The sequence below is a fragment of the Symphalangus syndactylus genome, chromosome X (genome assembly GCF_028878055.3).
Source record: "Symphalangus syndactylus isolate Jambi chromosome X, NHGRI_mSymSyn1-v2.1_pri, whole genome shotgun sequence".
Taxonomy (NCBI): Eukaryota; Metazoa; Chordata; class Mammalia; order Primates; family Hylobatidae; genus Symphalangus; species Symphalangus syndactylus.
Window position 1 is genome coordinate 128,533,054 of NC_072447.2, and position 22,290 is coordinate 128,555,343.

Sequence of the window (22,290 nt, forward strand, 5' to 3'; positions counted from 1 at the left end):
TCAGTGAAATATCTGACCATTACTGAAATAAGCTACAAAAAAAAAAAAAGAAAGAAAAGAAGAGAAAGGTCAATCTGTATGGCACTCTCCTATTCTCCTCTACTTACCCACATGGATATTCTGCCATACTTTGATTTTTCCTTTTTGGTAAAGAAGTAATGTAGAGAAAGCTAGGTCACACGGGTGTTCAAGGGGAATTTTAAAATAAACATGTTTTGGATTCACTGATCTATACTATAAAAAGGATGATTGCCAGCTATGAGCAAATTTAACACTCAAAAATCCTTATAGGACTGACAGCAAATATGCACATGATAGCTCAATCTAGCCTGGCATGGTGGCTCATGTATATAGTCCCAACCACTCAGGAGGCTAAAGCAGGAGAATTGCTTGAATCCAGGAGTTCAAGGCTGCAGTGAACAATGATTGTGCCATTCACTTCAGCCTGGGTGAAAGCGTGAGACCCCATCTCCTAAAAAAAAAAAAAAAATTGACCTATATTGTGACTACTACAATTTTGCACAGAGTTTATGTCCAACCTGAAATAAGGAAATGACCTCATTTTAAATTAAAAACAAATAAACAAAAACTAATGCCTAAATTATTTTTTTCAGGTTTTCTCACTTAGATGTTCTGCTGGCTCACCAAACTCAACAGGTATAAAATGGAATCCATTATTCTACCCCCTCCCAGAGTTGTACTTTCACTTCCTGAATGTGAATGGCACCAAGGCATATAAATGGGGGTGAACTGGGAGCAAGAGAAGCTAGTGGTACAAAAGGATAGAATCAGGCTGCCCAGAAGAAAGCCTAGGATCTGATCATAAATCTTGTTTAAAGATTTTTAAAGGCCAGGTGCTAATCCTGGTGCTTTTGGGAGGCTAAGGCAGGAGGACAGCTTGGGGCCAGAATTTCAAGACCAGCCTGGGCAACCAAGTGAGACCCCATCTCTACAAAAAAAAATAATAAAGATTTTTAGCTGCCCTCTCTTGCTAGGGTTATGAACATTTTCTTTTTCAACTCAGCCTAAACTTGCTTTTAGTAATGCTGAATAGTATCACTATCTGACTAGCCTTTCAAGCCAGAAACCTTTCCCTTATGCCCATATCTAATAAGTGACCCATGCCTGTCAGTTCTACATGGCATATCTCAAATCCCATGGTTCTCAAAGTGTAGTGCCTGGACCAGTGGCATCAGCATCCCCTGGGAACTTGTTAGAGAGGCAAAATCTTGGGCCTCACCTCAGACCAACTGAAACAGAAACTCAAGTGTAGGATCCAGCAATTTGTTTCTCAACAAGCCTTCCAAGTAATTCTGATGCACACTCAAGTTTGAGAATCACTGTTCAACTCTGTCTCTTCATTGCTATCACCATCGGTAATTGCCATCTGCCCCCATCATCTCTTATCTAGCTTTTAGCAGTAGTATCCTAACTGGTTTATTCGTCTTCATATATGATCCCTCCAATCCATCCTCCATACTACCACCTGGGTGGGCCCTGTATATCACAAACGTGATTACTGACGTCTTTCTCTAGTTCCTCCTTCCCTAGAGCAGTGACTTTTTTTTTTTTTTTTTTTTTTTTGAGATGGAGTCTTGCTCGGTCTCCCTGGCTGGAGCACAGTGGTGCAATCTTGGCTCACTGCAACCTCTGCCTCCGGCCTCCCAGGTTTCTCCTGCCTCAGCCTCCTGAGTAGCTGGGATTACAGGTGCACACCACCACGCCTGGCTAATTTTTTTTTTTTTTTTTGTATTTTTAGTAGAGACGGAGTTTCACCATGTTGGCCAGGCTGCTTTTCAACCCCTGACCTCAAGTGATCCTCCTGCCTTGGCCTCCCAAACTGCTAGGATTACAAGCGTGAGCCACCATGCTCGGCTGAGCAGTGACTTTTAAACCATGTTCCGCCAGGTGTGGTGGCTCATGCCTGTAATCCCAGCAATTTGGGAGGCCAAGCAGGAGGATCACTTGAGGAGTTGAGACCATCGTGGGCAACATAGTGAGACCCTATCTCTAAAAAAATAATAATAAATAAAAATAAAAAATATATATTTATTTAAATAAAATAAAATAAAATAATCAGTGTTCCTAGGTAGCCATTTCAGGGGTTGCCCTTAAGCAAGAAAGAGGTTCAGTGGGCAATAAACCAAACTTCAAATTTCACAAGCAACATTAGAAAACCACTGACCTACAGGAAAAAAAAGAGATGCACCTTAGTAGGATACAGGCTGGGGAAATCCATCTGTATCTGTCTCCAGCATACTTCTCTATCCTTATCTCTTCTCATGCTTACATTCCACATGACCCTCTACCTGTAAAGACTGATTGCAGTTTCCCTAAGATACCAGGGTATTTGATATTTCTCTGCCACTTATTCTTTTGCTTAGAACATCCCTACCATTTGTTCTTCTGACAATACCAAATTACCATTCCCTATTCCCCAGCAGTCCACACTCACATGCCTGGCCCTAGTATTACCAGCATTACCTCCTCCACGAAGCATTTCCAGATATCTGCTTCTCATTCCCCTACCAGATGAAATTGTTTGCCCATCCTTTGTGCCCTTACTATAGCAATAATAGTGGCAGAAGTAATAGCTAATATTTATTGAGCATACACTATGTTATATGCCAGGCACTGTGCAAGGTGTTTTATGAATTATTTGCATGCCATTTTCAACGTCACAACTCTGTGAGGTATAATTATTGTTCTCATCTTAGAGGTTAGGAGATTGAGATTTAGAGAGATTATTCTTAATCTACTTGCCCAAGCTGTATAGTCAATATGTGGCCGAATTGGATCTTCTCATGGTTTTAAATCCCAAAGCATATGCACTTACCCTCTACTACAGAATTAAAGAGGACACACTCAAGCTACAGCATTTTTAAAAAGGAAGAAAAGGAGTAGAGAGGAGAGAAACCATTCTGGGTTGCAAACAAACGTATCTGAGGACTGGCCCTGAGCAATCGGCCACTAGTTTGAAACTTCATTTTCACACTCTACTTAATACCCAACATTTAGATTGTCATGAAACCCATGCCAGGGTAAACCTATTAGGATATTAGTACCTATATCATTCTTCCTGCTGCGGGTGTTCCATGAAAGAAAAAAGATAATTTTTTACTTCTCACTTATCAATAAACCTTGTATCCTAGGCATCAATGTGGAGGGATATGGGACAAGGGGATAGAGGAAGGGAGCACAAGTGGTCCACAGAAGGAGAGGGAAGGAGGACTAAATTCTTTCTGAAATTGGGAGTGGGAGTGACAGAATTGTCAGGTTTTTCAGGGACCTCACAAATCGCTGTAGTTCTGATGGAGGGACCTGATACGGATATCTAGAAAAAATGGTCACTAGGTAAATAACCCTGTGCACCAATTTCAGCATGAAGAATGCCTTTCAGTAATCATGATCAATAACTAGAGACTTCTCCTTACATTTTCTGTACTGAGTAAACCTCAGTGTACTAGTTTGCCATTGCTGTTGTAATAAATTACCACAAAATTGACAGCATAAAACAACACAGACTTATCTTAGAGATCTAGGGGTCAGAAGTCTGAAGTGGGTCTTGATAGGTTAAAATCGGGATATTGGCATGGCTGAATTCTTTCCTGGAGGCTCTAGGAAAGAATCAGTGTTCTTGCCTTTTCCACTTTCTAGAGGCCGTCCACCTTCCTTGGCTCATGGCCCCTTCCTCCATTTTCAAAGCCAGTAAAATCAGGCCAAGTTCTTCTCATGGGCCCATCTCTCTGTTTTTCTCTCTTTTGCTCTCTTCTTCCACTTTTAAAGATGCTTGTAGTTACATTGGGCCCACAGAGATAACCAGGATAATCTCCCTATTTTAAGGTCAGCCGATTAGTAACCTTAATTTCATTTGCAATCTTAATTCCTCTTTGTCATGTTCACATGACATGCCATATTCACAGGTTTCAGAGATTAGGACACAGACATCTTTTTGAGGGCGGGGGGGCATTTCTCCCACCATAACCAATGATTCCTGTAGATTTGAGTGGAGAGCTATTTTAGATTACACATATCATTGCCTTACTCAGTAGATTTTGATATATGAATCTTTTAAACTTATTTTAAAAATGCCATGAGCAAGTAAATTCATAGAAACTCCATACCTACAACACTTGATTATTTTATTTCTCTGTGTATAGCACAGTCCCCAACTCTCTACTATGAGCTTATGAGTGAGGACTACGTTCCATATTACTTTTTGTTTCCCCAGCACCTAGCACTATGCCTGGCACACTGTAGAGACTTATAAATGTTTGTCACAGTAATAAATAAATAAAAGGTGCTTCTTCTGGAAAAGAACATTTGTAGAGTTGTATTTGTAACTTAGTTCAGAGCTGTACATATCTTGAAAAATGAATCTACTGCTAAAAAAGAGGGGAAAAAGCTGAACATATACTATTTAAAAATCAATTTAAAATAGACGTCAGAGGCATTTTTTATTATTTCTAAATTAGATCATTCATCAGTGGAATACAGAGCAAAAGAAAGGGAACTGCTCCCCTAAACCAAATGAATTCTTTCTTATATCTCATTTCAAATCAATAAGGGGAAAGTCTCTTCTAAAATATTATGATTCATGAACTTCATTTACTGCTCATTCTTTTGGTTTCATCAGAATAGCCATGTTAATATAGTACTAGAATTGTTGATATTTTATTGCATTGCCACATCTCATTATTATGTATTAAATGCTATTATTTATGGTCACTACTTAATCTGATGTGAGACAGAAAAATTATTGAAGGCTCGGCACCTCAGAAGTAGGCATTTTATAGGGACAAAGAACTGACTAGGAAGAGTCAATGGTCCTTCAGCTGCCCCTCAGATCATTAACTCCAAGTGGTTATTTGTTCTCAGGCACTGTCCTGTGCCCAAGTTGTTACTGCTGTGATATGTAGATGAAGGAGAATATATTTTAAATGTTTTAATATGAACTCAATGCTCATGAAAGGTGCCAGATTGAAAGCATTGGAGTCTGAAGTCATCAGGTTATACACTTGGATGGTTTCAAGGTACAGAGAGATGCTTGACCTTGAACGACCATCATGCAAGAAGGTGAAAACATAGTTTGCTGAACTCCAACAGACTGACAGAGAAGAAGCACAGCAGCATCCCAAAGTTAAGCATTTTTATCGAGGAGGAAGACTCAAGACTACTAGCTAAACTTCAGCTTGAAACTATTTATTATAACGCCAGTACTAGTACGCGTGGAGTGAGTGAGTGATAGTGGCGTTCGAATACACAATTGCTTTAAATCAAGGAAAAATATACTATTACCAACTCACTAAACCACTTAACAAGGAGCAATCTTTTAAATGGCGTGTGTATTTCAATTTAATCGCTAATCTTGATTCCATATTGCATATCTGAGAACAGCCCTGAATTTTCTAAAAATCATACAATGTTTGAACAGAAAGACAGTTGGAGTTGTTCAGCCCAAAGTTTTTATAATAGACTTGAGAAAACCAATGCTCAGAGTGAAGAAGTGACCTGATGAGAAACGTATTACTAATATAAGACTGAGAGTAGAGCCCAGGCTTTCTGATTGACAAACAAGGGCTTTTCTACTATGTCATGTTGTCTTTCTAAAAGAGGGAAACTAGCTGCTCTCTGAAACTTTTAAATATTTAGTGCCAATTATTTTTATAAGTGTGCATTCTTTGGGTCTGTCAGGCATTTTCCTCTCCATCCTGATCCATTCATTCACATTAGCTTAGTAAGACTAACGTTTTCCACACATTTAAACTTTCCTAGTGTGAAAAATACTTTGCAATTAGTATTGCACAACTGGCAGACTCACAATTATCAAATTAAAAAAATTATTTTCACAAATGACATTATATACAAAAATCTTGACTTAACTTTTTAAGTAAGTTTATCTTTTAATGTCATTTTATTTTGTGATCTTACATTTTTTTTTTCCTATAGTAATCTGAACTTTTTGGCAATAGTATTCCCTTAAAGACAGTACCTCTGAAAGAAAGGCTAATAGAACTACATGTATAGTCAAAACTGACAAATCCGTTTTAAATTTCTGATACAGACTAACATCGAATAATTGGAGCCCGATTAATGAAACCCTTTACAAGATATTTGTGTTATATTTTTAGAAGGGCAATGCAAATTCTGAGAGTTTGCAGATTTCTTTTTTACATACTCTTAAAGAAAGTATCAAGTGATGCCAAAGACTTACCACAAATTCAGATCATCCTTTTGACTTTTTTACAGCTTGAAATGAGAATTCACATTTGAGTAATGCATAGCACTGCAAGATACAGGTAGCAAAGGGAAAAAAATCAATGCTTTCTATGCCTTAGTTACTAAGGACTGAATATTGACCAATATTTTAATAAAAATTAAAACCAATGAGCGAGATCCTTCATCTTGCCACATTTTCTCATATAGTCCACCTAACAGTGGACTGACTATAGAGAAGCAAACACTCTCAGTGCTCCATTTGAATTATACCGACATTGGCACATTTACCACAAAAAAAGGCACAATAACTTTTGCCCCAAAGTTGCTCAATACCCGTTTATTGGGCTTATAGATGGATAGATGGGTAGATGAAGAGAAGTTATAATGGAAGGGTAAACAAATGAATGCAATACCTGTGTAAATACAAATATTTTACATGAGACTTTACTAAAGAATCAAAACATTCATTTCAGGAGGCAAATATTTATGCCAGTAAAATTTTCTGAATGGAAATATCTGTTCCACTGATATGGAGAAATATTTATTTGTAGTCAGTAAGAACTACTAAATAGTTTTGCAAACATCTTCTCTGGCTACTGCTGTTCCTACACACTGCAGATGTTCCCATTAGTCAAGAAGACTCCTGATTTTAGTAGCTGTACGTGGAAAAGGTCACAGAATTATTCAGACATGTAAGACAGCCTGCATATTTGTTTTTGCAAAGACTAAAAATTATGAGGTACAGACACAAGCTTATCTATAAAATGGACAAATAGACTTTAAAAATTTTAAAACAATGCATTTCATTTACATGACGTGCAATAAATATAACTGACTATATCACCAAAACATTCCATTCTTTTCACATTATGTAGCTATGTGTTCAAATCTCAAAGTAAAATTCGGTGTAAAATGCACATACCTTGATAGGTCCAGAAGTTATGGGAATCAAAAAGGAGACAGCGGAATAAAGGTCACCCTTGTAATTCCTGTAAACAAATTAGGCCAAATTATCCTTCAAACATATGTGCATGCAAATCCACAGCAGTCGTTATATGAAAGAATGGAAGAGATACATGTGGGGTAGGGTTGGAAGTGGAGATGAGGGTTGCGAATATAAGAATATTCATTGTGCAATTCACAAGAGATAAAGGGGTCCATTTTCTAAAAGGTCTACTTGAAATTTCAACTAATTATATTAATTATGCTGCTAACAAAGAATTTCTTAATTATAGAAGAGTATACCTGGAGGAGTATGAAATTCTCACCCATTCCACATAGACTCTCCCAACTGAACACTATTCAATTTCCTTTTTTTCAATTTCCACTCAACATACCAGTCATTTTGAGATGAAATGCCCACAATTTCAAGGAGTTTCCACTAGTGTAAACAATTTATAGTAGTCCTAATTTCTTACATTAAAATTGTCCTTTACAATTTATAAAAAAATTCATATATGTATTTCATCTGTTTCTCAAACAACTCTGTTGTAAGATTAGGAAACTAAGGCCCAGAGAGGTTAAATGGCTTTTGCAAACTCACATATGTGGTTAGTGGCAGAGCCAGGATTAGAATGCATGTCCCCTCACTTTTGGTTCAGTCCTTTTACCAACGTCCCACATGGCGTCTTTTATTCAACAGGTATAAAGCTGACTATAAAATGTGTCTCCACTATGGTTTGTATATGGTTGGTTTGGCCCTGCCAAGTCACATGTTGAGATTTGATCCTTAATGCTGGAGGTGGGGCCTGGTACGAGGTGTTTAGATCATGGGAGTAGATCTTTCATGAATAGCTTGGTACCCTTATCATGCAAGTAAGTTCTCACTCTTAGTTCCCATGAGAAATGCTGGTTGAAAAAAAAAAAGCCTGGCGCTCTCGCTCTCTCTCTCTCATCATTTAATCTCTGAATATGCTGGCTTCCCTTCACCTTCTGACATGATTGGAAGCTTCCTGAGTCTTCACCAGAAGTGGATTCTCTTGCCATGTTTCTTTACAGCCTGCAGAACTGTGACCCAAATAAACCTCCTTTCTTTATAAATTACACAGCCTCAGGCATTCCTTTATGGCATGACAAATAGACTAAGATAGTCTCCCATGTGCCATGCTTGGTGCTAAGGAAGGAACTGTGCTATTATATAATGATCCCTACTAATTTTACTCCAATTGAGAGATACACTTCTTCCTCTGATTTATATATACCCAGTATGAAGTCACATGGATTTTTAACATATGAACTTTTAAAAAGTCATTCATGGCAGGTGCGGTGGCTCACGCCTGTAATCCCAGTGCTTTGAGAGGCTGAGGCGGGTGGATCACAAGGTTAAGAGTTCAAGACCAGCCTGGCCAAGATGGTGAAACCTGGCCTGTATTAAAAAGACAAAAATTAGCTGGGCATGGTGGTGAGTGCCTGTAATCCCAGCTACTCGGGAGGCTGAGGCAGAGAATTGCTTGAATCAGGGAGGCGGAGGTTGCAGTGAGCTGACCTTGCGCCATTGCGCTCCAGCCTGGGCAACAGGGCAAGACTGTCTCAAAAAAAAAAAAAAAAAAAGAAAAGAAAAAAGTCATTTATTAGTAATGTAAAATTGGTGCAATATTTATGGAGGGCAACTTTTCAGTAGGTACCAAAACCCTTAAAAATATGTCTTCCTTGTGATCAAGTTATTTTACATTTAAACATTCCAAAAGGAGTTATCAGAGATATATACAGAGAGGTATGTATAAGAATTTTTCATGATGTTTTTATAGTAATAAATATTGGAAATTGCCTAAATATCCAATAATTGGAGTCTGGTTAAATAAATCAAGGATTTATTTATGTGATGGATTACTAAGCAGCCATTAAACATAATATGGGAACTGTTAGATGTTAATGGTCACTTCATATAATTTCTATGTATGTCTTTAATTTGCTGCTTCTAAATGACATTCTGGAAGAGATGGGGGAAAGGGGACTATATATTTTTCTTTTCATTTTTTGGTGTTTTTTTTCAACTGTCTCTCTTTGTCTCTCTCTCTCTTTCCGTGTGTAGGTCTGTGTGTTTATGTGTGTGTATGTATATATATATGTCTGTGTGTATGCACATATCTAATATATTTTATTCACATAGAAATGTTCAAAAATATTTATTTAAATAAGCACATTATAAAGTAACCACAATGTGAGTTGAGCTTAGATATATACGTATGTAACTTATATATGATTTTCTTCTTTCTGTGTATCTGTATTTTCTAACTTTCCTATAACAAACACATATTACTCATATATAGAAAGTTATTATACGTTTTTAATTCTTCAAAAATCCATTTTAGAAAAGGCAGTGTGGGCCACACAGGGTGGCTCACGCCTGTAATCCAAGCATTTTGGGAGGCCGAGGTGAGAGGATCGCTTGAGTACAGAAGTTCGAGACCAGCCTGGGCAACAGAGTGAAAGCCTGTCTCTACAATAAAAATAAAAATATTAGCCAGGCATTGTGCTGTGTGCCTGTAGTCTCTGCTACTTTGGAGGCTGAGGTGGAAGGATCATTTGAGCCTGGAAGGTTGAGGCTGCAGTGAGGCTGCAGTGAGCTGTGAGGTTGAGGCTGCAGTGAGCTGGAGTGTTATCCACTCCAGGCTGGATGACAGAGCGAGACCTTGTCTAAAAAAAGAACAAAGGAAAGAAGAAAAGAAAAGAAAAGAAAAGAAAAGAAAAATGAAAAGGCAGTGTGTAAATTAAAGCAGAAGAAAAAAGAAACTTCAAAATTTAACATTCCAATATTTTATGATTGGCACTTAATTAACCTTATGGTCCCAATTTATTAATGAAGTAATCCCCAAACCTATTATTTTTATATTTGAGGAAAAATCTCAGTAGTAAGAGTGAACAATTTAAAAATTTTACCAGTAAATCAAGACAGAAGACAATACTTAAATGCCACATTTAAAACGTAGGTCAATAACATCATCGTCACCTTACAACTATCTTACAAAGATCACCAAGGTGACCTTATAATGACAACAGGGTATCATATTATTAACTAATGATCTCCATATCCAATGCACTATATATAAATCATTCATACTAGGCTGAAGTCGTGCTCTTGATTAGTTGCAATCTAACTGCCTGATGTGCATTTTTCATCACTGTTAATGTTGCTCAAAAAAGATGTAGTTCTGCTCAGATGTTCATGTGGTTCCAGAATAGTGCTAAGTTAGAATCTTTCAAGGGAAGACATTTCAGAAAGTACTTAGATCCAGACTATAAAAAATATTTCTGGCTCTTGTGCTGCATATACCAGAGCAAGTCTGTAGAAATTGGCTTCATATACATCAGGCTGATTCTGCAAGGAGGCTAGCAAAAAATGCTTTAAAAAATAAACTGCCCTATATGTAGCATTTTGCCTTGGTGAGATAAACAGAAGATGGGGAAAAACAAAAGGCTTCAAAATGATATAGCTCTTCTCTGCTCACTTCTCCATTGTTTTCAAGCTGGCTCCTTTAGGAGTGTGTCACCCCATTTATGACTAGAGAAGGCCAGTTAATACATTGATCTATGTCAGATACCACAGGTTACTTGCCATCACTTAACAATTCCCAACATGTACAACTTCCCTCACCCTTTATCTCTCTATTCCTCTCAAGAATTCATTTCCAAAAAAGAAACTGTTCACCGTCTTAATACTGAATGTGGGTTAACTACTGTTTAAGAAAAAGAAATTAGAATGTTTGACAGGACCATCACTGAACTCAGCCAAATAATGCATACCAGAGGCAAAAACAGCAGAAACTATTAAACAAATACAAAATACATCTCACAGGACTGACTATTGGTTTTGGAAATAGGCTAGACCCTGCAAGCAGAGCCCTATGTCTAAACCTGGACAGCTCATTAAGAGATCATCTAGCCCAGACCTTAATTAGCACCACTGCCTGTTGTTTCTTCCTACATAGATAATAATATTCTACTTCCTTCAGTTCTCAGCCTCTTAAAACAAAACTATCAGCAGAGATTGGCTATGGAGATAAAATGCATAAATTGGAGGTGAGCAGAAGAAGGGCCTAAAAGCCAGGTTCAAGATGTTGACATCAAAAAATATATGTATATATGAATATGCACATAATGTGAATATGCATACATGTGTATGGATAGATATCTTTCTCAAATAGATGTTAAAAGTATGATTTCTATTAGTTTAGAAAATGGTACAAATTTTTACTTTTTTTTTTTGAACTTTTAACTAAAAAGTAAACTTTAATGTCGAAAGTCCAAACTTGGGGAAGACAGAAAAGATCACACACAAGGCTGTCACTTCACACTTGGAAGGTTGCACAGCGCCGGGCAGAGGCGCTCCTCACTTCCCAGACAGGGCGGCGGCCGGGCAGAGGCTCTCCTGGCTTCCCAGACGGGGTGGCCAGGCAGAGACACTCCTCACTTCCCAGACTGGGTGACCGGGCAGAGGCGCTCCTCACTTCCCAGACAGGGCGGTGGCCTCGCAGAGACGCTCCTCACTTTCCACAGGGTGTGGGGGCCGGGCAGAGGCGCTCCTCAGTTCCCAGATGGTGCTGGGCTGTCGGACTCCATTGCTGGACGTGTGACTTGGGTTTAAGCCTCTCCCTTCTGCTCTCATCTGGAAATGCTGACAGCCTGGGCATTTCCTCCTTTGGCACTGGACGGAGACTGAAGCCTGGCAAGGCCCTACACTCAGCAGGAACTCCCCCTGGGCCCCACTCTGTGACCCCGAGCCCAAGACAGGATTTTTCCTTTACCTTCTCCAGCCACTTTGGGCCTCCCTGCTCTCTCAGAGCCCTGTTAGGTAAGTGACAACTCTGTTCCCACTGTTGTTTTTTTTTTCGTGCATTTTTAGTAGAGATGCGGTTTCACCATGTTGGCCAGGCTGGTTCGAACTCCTGACCTCAGGTGATCCACTCGCCTCGGCTGCCCAAAGTGCTGGCATTACAGGTGTGAGCCACCGCACCCGGCCCCCGGCTCCCACCTTCTTAAGTGTATGTGTTGTCATCATGTTTCACCCCAACCAAACCTTGGGTGGGCAGCCTCTGCAGGGGACCACTCACAACTGGCCTGTAGTCACGGTCCCCTGCAGAGCCCTCCCAGGTGGTCCAGATGTGCCCAGTGGCCCTGCCCCGATGCGTCTTCCCTGCCCGTGGCCTGCTCTGCCTGATGTGCGCTGTGCACTCCCGGGGGCCTCCGTCACACACTGTCACACACACACACCATCACACACCGAGCCAGCCTCATCAGCTGTCTCAGTAGTTGGTGTTCAGGGACAGGGATCCAGCCCTTCCTAAGGTGTACCTGGGCTGAGACTCAGAATGGACGTTCAAAACAAAGAGATGGAGCTGTGAGTGACACGGGGCCCCACAGGCCGTCTGTCAGCCAGGCCTTGGCCCTAGTCCGTCGGGCACTCACCCCCTGTAAGATGTGGACCCACTAGTGCCCAACGTGTGAACAAGTAGCTGGAGGCCTCACCCCACACTGCTGGCATGGCCTGCCTCTCTCCTACCCAGGTGTGGCAGCTCCTGGTGCCAGTTTTCCCGGAGCGTGGCCAGGCCCCAGGTGTCTCTCCATCACAGCTGCGGCTCTGGCTTCTTCCGGGAAGTGAGGTGTGGTTGCTCCCCGTGCAGCCACCGCCGCGGCTGCTTCAACACTCTGTAGGCCTGCATGGCCCGCTCTCTCTCCTCCCCCACAATCCGCTGGCGGGCCAGGGAGGCGGTCAGAGGCTGGGACACACCGCCTGGGCTCAGAAGCATCCTCAGCATCTGCGATCTCCTGCCAGGCTGGTCCTTGCTTACACTCCTCTGGGGCCTGGCATTCAGCTCTGGGGGCTGCAGGACAACCTGACCAAACTTCACCGTGTCTCGGAGCAGCTCCTGCTCCAGCCTGTCTGCTGCCTTTTCCTCCTTTTTCCGTCGGACTTTATCTAGTCACCGCTTCTGGAACACCTTTTTGCTTTTTTCTGCTCAGACTTCTCCTTGGGAGCTGCCTGCACCTCTGGCTGCCGGATGGCCTGGTTCTTGCTGAGGAATAGCAAGTGCTGGGCCTCTTGCTGCATGCGCTGGATATAGGCCCCGTCGGACTCCCCTTCCTCTGTTTGAACTTGGGGACGGCGATGTCAGGCTCCGCTCCCTTTGCTTCCTTCTCCAATGTCTTTCTGAAGGTCACCTGGGCTGCTTTCTTCCTTTTCTTGTTACTGATAGGGTTTTTCATCTCCTGGCGGCTCCTCATAATCTCCTGGAGCCGGAAAGAGATCTCCTGTTCGTCCTGGTTCTTGGGCTTGCAGTTCACTTTCTTCTTCTCTTCGCTGCGAAGCCCGGGCCACGGGGCTGGGCGCTGCTTCTCCAGCGGCTGCGCTTGCTGCCGGGGACTCCCAGGACCTGCCCGCACCCTGGGCACCGCTGCTCCGTGACCAGCTCGCGCCATCTCCACGCCGGGAGTTTTCCTAGCGAAGCTACTTCCGCATTCCTCACAAATTTTTACTTTTTAAAAATAATTACCTAATTATACTATAATTTTAATACCTATATTAATGCTATTTCTATTTTCAAGGGACTTTGGGTGGCATATAGGTCACACTTTATTTTATTAATGAGTATATCTTTACATCGCTATATATGCTTTGAAACTCCTAATGCAATTTTTCTAATGGGACATTTACTCAAAGACTTTGTAGAAAATAATTGTGTTAATAAAAGAGACAGTTTTCCCATTACAATGATCAGTGCTCTCAGACAATTAATGCTGCAACACTGTATTGTCACTTTCTTCCTCAAGGCCTAGAGAACTTCTCGGTTTACATTATTGGCTGAAGCTTCTTTTCTTTCTGGCAATATAGGCATTTCTAATGATGAGACCTGCCAAAACTTGTCAGTGCTATTTTTCTTCTTTTCCATTAGAGGTGACTGTGGCTGAATAGCCAAGTAATCTATAGTCTAACTTCACTTAATTGTTTTTACTACATGACATGAAGAAATACAGTGAGTAATCACTTCTGTTTTACATGAAGCAAATTGCTAGTGCTTTCCACAGCAATATGAAGAAGACTTAATTTGTGCAATTTCCCTTGAACATCCTGTTCAAATCCTAGCAGGGTAAGTTCTGCCCTCTTTGGTTCTCTAGTGAGTGAAGACCAGATTGGATCAGTGGATCTCGATTATTTTCCCTTCTGTAGTCCTCTTCAAAATAAAGTCAGAGAATAGTTGGTCTTGGCTAAAACTGACATATTCCTCTCCCTCCAGCAACATCTCTCAAGAAAAATGGGTTTATTCTCTTTGTTATTTATTCCCAAACCTCACTTCTCATATGGCAATATTTTTTTTAATGTTTTTCTTTGTTTTGTAAATACACTGTGTCTGATAAAAGTTATATAGTCTAATTACAGAAAATTTGGAAAATACAGATAATAAAGGAAAAAATAACCTATTACCCACCTTTTTCAATCAGAAATAATCATTTTTAGCACTTTTGTATCCCTTTTTCAAGTCTTTTTTTTTTCTTACATATTGGATACATATAATTTTACACCTTGGTTTATCATTTGGTAGTATAACACAAACATTTTCCTTTTATCATAAAATATTTGTAAACATCTTTTTTTAATGGCCATTATGTATTGCCTTGTCTAGATGTATCATAAATCACATAGCATTTGCCTTGTTGAACATTTGGGTTCCTTCATATTTTCTATTATCACAAATAATGCTTGGTGAAAATCTTTGTAAATGAAGTTTTTTCTTTATTTCATATTATTTATTTAGGACAAAGTCCCAGAAGTAGAATTATTGGTAAGAACATTATTAAGGCTTTTGCAACAAACTGCCAAATCTACACCAACTAATATTTCATCATGTCCTTATTAGTCATTCATTTACTCAACCAATATTTATTAATCACCTACTATGTATCAGGCACTGTGCTAGGTGATATGGATATAGTAGTGAGCAAAAAAGAAACAAAGTTCATGCTCTCAAGGAACTAATATTCTAGAAAAGTAGATAAGATAAAAATACAGTATGATACCAGTTAATGATGAATAATATAAAGAAAAATAGAAGCTGATAAAGGCATAGAAAATGAAGGACAATAAAGTTCATTACATAGGATGGTCAGAGTAGGCCACTATGATGAAGGAACATTTGATCAAATATCTGAATGAAGTAAGAAAGTAAACCTGGAGAGGTCTGAATGAAAATTAAATGGGTTAATACATATAAAGTCCTTAGGACAGTGCTTTGCCTAGGAAGCATTCTATATGTGTTAGTTTTTATTATTACTTGTAATGCTAGAATATTCCATTCACCTTTTTTGGTGACATTATTATGGTGGTGTGATCCTGAGTCAAAAAGGATCTATCATATACTTCTATTGTTTGATTGTTTATGTCCCCTCCAATATTCATGTTTAAACTTAACGCCCAATGCAACAGTATTAAGAAGCGGGACCTTTTGGGAAGTGATTAAGACATCAATGGATTGGTAATTTATAAAAGAGGTCCAGGGAATAAGCTAGTTTTTTTTGGTTTTTTTTTTGGCCCTTTCAACTTCCACCACGTGAGGACACAGGGTACTTCCCTCTGGAGGACACAGCAAAAAGGCACCATCTTGGAAGCAGAAGGAGTAACTGCCTCCTGCACTGAATGTCAGTGCCTTAATCTTGGACTTCCCAGCCTCCAAAACTGTGAGAAAATAAACCTCTGTTCTTTATTTTAAAACAAAAGTAAAGTCTGCAGAAACCTTGGAGAAAAACCATTTCAGACAGATAAAAAAGCAGGCACAAGGCCCTGAGATTAAAAAAAAAGAATGCATGGCATGTTTAAAGAACAAATCAAAGGGCAATATGGCTAGAACGTTATGAGCAATGTTTGAGGGGGGACATAGTAAGACATGAAGTCCAATAAATAATGACCAAATCATGTAAAGCCTTGTAGGCCATTGTAAAGATTTTTAAAATTTTTCAAGTTTTTTACAGTGTGATGAGAAGTCAACCTTTGGAAGCCAGAGAGCAGACAGATCATTAGATCTTGTTTAAGTTTTAAAATGATCATCCTGTGACTTCAAACTATACTACAAGGCTACAGTAACCAAAAGAGCATGGTACTGGTACCACAACAGAGACATAGATCAATGGAACAGAACAGAGCCCTCAGAAATAATGCCACATATCTACAACTATCTTATCTTTGACAAACCTGACAAAAACAAGCAATGGGGAAAGGATTCCCTATTTAATAAATGGTGCTGGGAAAACTGGCTAGCCAGATGTAGATAGCTGAAACTGGATCCCTTCCTTACACCTTATACAAAAATTAATTCAAGATGGATTAAAGACTTACATGTTAGACCTAAAACCATAAAAACCCTAGAAGAAAACCTAGGCAATACCATTCAGAACATAGGCGTGGGCAAGGACTTCATGTCTAAAACACCAAAAGCAATGGCAACGAAAGCCAAAATAGACAAATGGGATCTAATTAAACTAAAGAGCTTCTGCACAGCAAAAGAAACTACCATCAGAGTGAACAGGCAACCTACAGAATGGGAGAAAATTTTTGCAACCTACTCATCTGACAAAGGGCTAATATCCAGAATCTACAATGAACTCAAACAAATTTACAAGAAAAAAACAAACAACCCCATCAAAAAGTGGGCGAAGGACATGAACAGACACTTCTCAAAAGAAGACATTTATGCAGCCAAAAAACACATGAAGAAATGCTCATCATCACTGGCCATCAGAGAAATGCAAATCAAAACCACAATGAGATACCATCTCCCACCAGTTAGAATGGCCATCATTAAAAAGTCAGGAAACAACAGGTGCTGGAGAGGATGTGGAGAAATAGGAACACTTTTACACTGCTGGTGGGACTGTAAACTAGTTCAACCATTGTGGAAGTCAGTGTGGCGATTCCTCAGGGATCTAGAACTAGAAATACCATTTGACCCAGCCATCTCATTACTGGGTATATACCCAAAGGACTAGAAATCATGCTGCTATAAAGACACATGCACACGTATGTTTGTTGCGGCACTATTCACAATAGCAAAGACTTGGAACCAACCCAAATGTCCAACGATAGACAGGATTAAGAAAATGTGGCACATATACACTGTGGAATACTATGCAGCCATAAAAAATGATGAGTTCATGTCCTTTGTAGGGACATGGATGAAACTGGAAACCATCATTCTCAGTAAACTATCGCAAGGACAAAAAACCAAACACCGCATGTTCTCACTCATAGGTGGGAATTGAACAATGAGAACTCACGGACACAGGAAGGGGAACATCACACTCCGGGGACTGTTGTGGGTTGGGGGGAGGGGGGAGGGACAGCATTAGGAGATACACCTAATGCTAAATGACGAGTTAATGGGTGCAGCAAACCAACACGGCACATGGATACATATGTTACAAACCTGCACATTGTGCACATGTACCCTAAAACCTAAAGTATAATAATAAAAAAATAATAAAATAAAATAAAATAAAATGATCATCCTGGTTGCTGTGTGAAAAACTATATGAGAACAAAGATGGATCTAGGGATATCAATTAGAAGGCTCTTTCAGTAGTCCAGGTAAGAAATGATGGTGGTTTGTTCTAGAGTGTTAGTAATGAATGAGATGAAAATTATTCAGATAAAGAATATAGTTTGAAGGTATAGTCAGCATTTGTTAATTGGTTGGGTGTCAGGTGTTAAAAAAGAGAAATCAAGAATGACTAACATTTGGGACTTGAAAAATTGCACTGAGCATTATTTTAATTTTTAAAATAAACAAGCATTTATTGTTTCTAATTTGTATGTATACATGTACATACAAACTGTGGTAAGAACATTTAACATGAGGTCTACCCTCTTAAAATTGTAAGTGTACAATACAGTATTGTTATTTAAGGCACTATGTTGGACAAAAGATCTCTAGACCTTATTTGCCTTGCATAAGAGAAACTTTATATTCATTGAATACCATTTATGTTGATTACTGAAGGTTGAGGTATTTTTCAGTCATTTTTTTCCATTTCCCATTTCTATTTCCTCTCTTGTGAATTATTTTTTCATATCTTTGCCCAAGTGGCATTTATAAAATTATTTCCTCCCTTAGCTTCTATTTTATTGTTATCTTGTACGGCTTGTACCTCTCTGATCTTACTCTAACTTCCTCTCTCTTGAAGGCTCCTCTTATTTCACTAAACTCTTAAATGCAGTGTTTCTCAAGATTTCATCTTTGCTTCTTTATACTCTATACAGTCAACTTTCTGTATCCATGAGTTCCACATCTGTAGATGTAATCAAACGTGAATCAAAAATATTCGGAAAAAAATTCCACAAAGTTCCCAAAAGCAAAACTTGAATTTGCCGCACAGCAAGTACTTTGTTGATTCCATGTGAATAAAGTGATGTGTAGGTATTGTATTAGATTTTCTTTTTTAGAGATGGGGTCTTGCTATGTTGCCCAGGCTGGACTCAAACTCATGGGACCAAAGGATCCTCCTGCCTCAGCCTCCCAAGTAGTTCGGACTATAGGCATGTACACCCTTGCATCTGGTGTATTAGGTATTGTTAAGTAATCTAGAGATGACTTAAAGTATATACTTAGGTCATATGCAAATACTATACCATTTTATATCATGAACGTGACTATCTGTGGATTTTGGTATCTATGGTGGGGGGTCCTGTAACCCGGTCCCCACAGATACCAAAAGATGACTGTATATACTCTCTAGCTATGCTCACCTACCTGCCCCTATGATTTCAACTACTATGTTGATTGATGACACCCAGATCTCTAATTCCAGACTTTATCTTCAGATCTGTATTTTTTTAGAACAAGCTCTTGCTCTGTCATTTAGACTGGAGTGCAGTGGTGCAATCATGGCTCACTTGCAGTCTCAACATCCCAGGCACAAGCAAGCAATCCTCCCACCTCAGAGTGCTGAGTAGCTGGGACTAAAGAGATGTACCACCACGCCCAGTTAATTTTTTTTTTTAAAAAGAGATGGGGTCTCACTATGTTGCCCAAGCTTGTCTCGAACTCCTGTGCTCAAGTAATCCTCCTTCCTTGGCCTCCTAAGCTGCTAGGATTACAGGCAGGAACCACTGCGCCCAGCCAGATCTGTAATTTCCATCTGGCACAATCCATCTCCATCTGGATATCTAGCTGGTGTCTCACATTGAGTGAGTCGAAACCTGACCGCATTATCCCCACTAAAACCAACTTTTTCTTCTGTATTCCCTATTCTGCTTCATGGCATTACCTAGTTTCCCAAGACGAAAGCCTCAGAGTCACTCCCTCCTTCTTCCTCACACTTCCTCACACCCTAAATTTAATCAATTTCTAAGAATCATTGATTCAACCTTATGAGTGGTTCTCAAATTTGTCCACTCCTCTCCATCCTTACTGTCACTGCCTTGGTTCATGTCCTCATAATTGGTCACAGTTGCAGTACTGCCTCTTTATTGGTCTCACTGCTACTATACTCTTAATCTACTTCAATCCTTTCTCCATACTGGTGATGTCTTTCTAAAACAAGGTTGATTCACCTTGCCCTCACTTTAAAACCCCTTATCTCGTTCAGTTGACGCTGCTACAACATAGCACACTGCTTAATTTTGGATAAACCTCAGGAAAAACACCATTTTCTAGGATTATCTCCATGCAGCAAAATACCAACCCATTCATTCACTCAACAAATGTGTACTAAGCCTCTTCTGTATGTCAGACACATAAATGGAAATAAAATAAGACGTTATCCCCGACCTCTGTTCTCCAGGCTCAGATAGGAAATAAAATGGCACTCCCTTGTCCTAGATTGGTATTCCCCATTGCTAATTTAACCTTGTGTTCTTTCACAGCCCTAAGGTCATGTGGAATGTGATTCTCCATATTCTGACTAAAAAAATCCTAGACACTCTTTAAGAATCAATTCAAATAACTGATTATTTATAAAACTTTATCAACCTTTGAGTTTCCAGAGCATTCTAATTATTCCTCTACTGTAGCATTTGTTATATGACCAGAGTATGCTTATATATCTGTCTCCCAAAGATGATTTTTTAATGTCTCTGTAGCACCAGGTAAACAGAGGCATTGAGGAAGGTTTGATAAACTAGTAAATGAATGAATGGAAGAATGAGCAAATGAAAATTTTCCTTCATAAAAATTGTTTTATGATATATAACCAAAACTATGTAATACTGAAGTTTTCAGTAAAAGGAGAGACCAGTGCACGAGACCTGGAGGGCCTCTGTGGAAAACAGGAGCCTTCAAGACCCACTGTCACAGATTATCAGTGTAAATGTTAATTTTTTTCCCTTTCAATAGTAAAGCAGTTCCAAGTATTTTGCTAAATATCTAGGACCAATGTTCTCTCACTATGTCTACTGCTGTTTTACACATTTTCTTAAGGATACTTTATTCCATGTTTTACAGAAGTAAATTGTTAAAATTTTCTTTCTTCCATGTTAAATTACCGGTTAAAATATTTCCCTTGCACTGAATTCTAATTGTTTACATTAAAATTACCTCACTTTCACAAGTTGTCCAATGTTTCATCAAAGCAGTATCTCAAATAGGGAAAGAACAAAACAATGAAGAAAATGTAGCATCCTTATGTTGACACTTCATGAATTCCAAACCAAAAATAAATAGTGTCACCCCTAAGTGTTGAGATTTTATTAGACTAAACAGGAAAGATATATCACAAATGTACTAGCAGCATATGAATACACGAACAGAGTACATTTATAATAAATACCAACCCAGTAAAGCAGTGTGACATTATAGCCCCTACCCAAGACAACTGAAAGAAGGTACGAACTGAAAAAAATATAAATAATAATATCTCATATTATGCTTATAATTATCTAGAACATATATAAAGAATTGGCCAGAATCAGAAGAAGAATAAAAAGAGTAATCACTCCCAATATTTTAGTGAGTGTCCTAAAGCCTATTTTCTTTCTCTTAAAACTGTATACCAACCCAAATCTTAAAAGTAGTTTAAAAAGAGAAAAAAAAAGGAAGGAAAGAAGGAAGGAAGGAAGGAGGGAAGGAAGGAAGGAATTAGAGTGATTTTATTGATAATTTAAAATGTAAGATTATTCTCAAGTCTAAGCAATAAGTATTAATTGGCCAATCAACTGTACTGTTCTTCTCCCTTAGCGGTCACTAGATCTCATTAGTGAAATTAATACTATCTTCCCCAAAAAAGTTTCTTTTTTTTGACTTGCTTCACAATTCTGAAAATGCTTTCCTACATTACTTAAAGCTTTAAGCGTATAATGAGTCACAGTCACAAATACATATTCATTTGAAGTATACAGTAAGCAAATAAGTGGTGTATTTATATGTGTCTGTAAATGATGCTTATGAAATCCTTGTCCACAATGTATGTATGTTTTCATAAATATTCATTTAAAAAATGTCAGCCCCACACACATAAACACAAACACATATTTGGGCTACTTAATAGAACAGATCACACATCAGTATCAATCAAATGCTTACAATTAAGCAGAGCAGCTTTAAAAAAGAAAATCATTAATGTTAAAAGCAGGAGGGGGATAAGGCACAGAGTACAAATTCAAAATGTTGACCACAAACATTTTCTTGATAGGAATTGAGTAAGCTAAAAACAGTACCAAAATTTTAGGTTGAGAAGGCTTCCAACCACTGTGTAGTTATAGTGTATTTATACACCTCTATATTTAAACACAGGTGGTAATTAGCAAAATTGAAACACCTTTAATAAGGTATCATCATAGGTGCAAAGGATGTGTAGCATAAGATGAGTTCATTATCAATAACTTTCCTGAATTAATCATCTCTAGGACATTTAATTTTAAATGTACCTGAAAAAACCTGGATTATTGAGATCAGCCATCTGCAGTATCTCTTTCTAATTTCTCTGAACAACTGAAGAGTTTTCTTAAAATGTCTGTATGCAGCTGGGACATAGGGATTGCAATATCTAATAAACCAATTGTCCATCTAATCTGGCACCTTCTCTTTGACAGGTGTCTAAACCAGATAGAGACATTAGAGGTAATATACACACTTAGAATCCACCAATTAT

General features: G+C 38.9%; 1 protein-coding gene and 1 pseudogene across 1 annotated transcript in view; both read right to left on the bottom strand.

The window, feature by feature from the left end:
• Positions 1-7,047, bottom strand: part of TENM1 (teneurin transmembrane protein 1) — an 815,747-nt gene extending 808,700 nt beyond the window's left edge. Inside the window, exon 1 of the mRNA XM_055269101.2 lies at positions 6,218-7,047. The gene's annotated coding sequence lies outside the window, so the exon portion shown is untranslated. The remainder of the gene's footprint in view (positions 1-6,217) is intronic.
• Positions 7,048-11,644: 4,597 nt separating this feature from the next.
• Positions 11,645-14,217, bottom strand: LOC129476295 (coiled-coil domain-containing protein 137-like; annotated as a pseudogene).
• Positions 14,218-22,290: the final 8,073 nt, after the last annotated feature.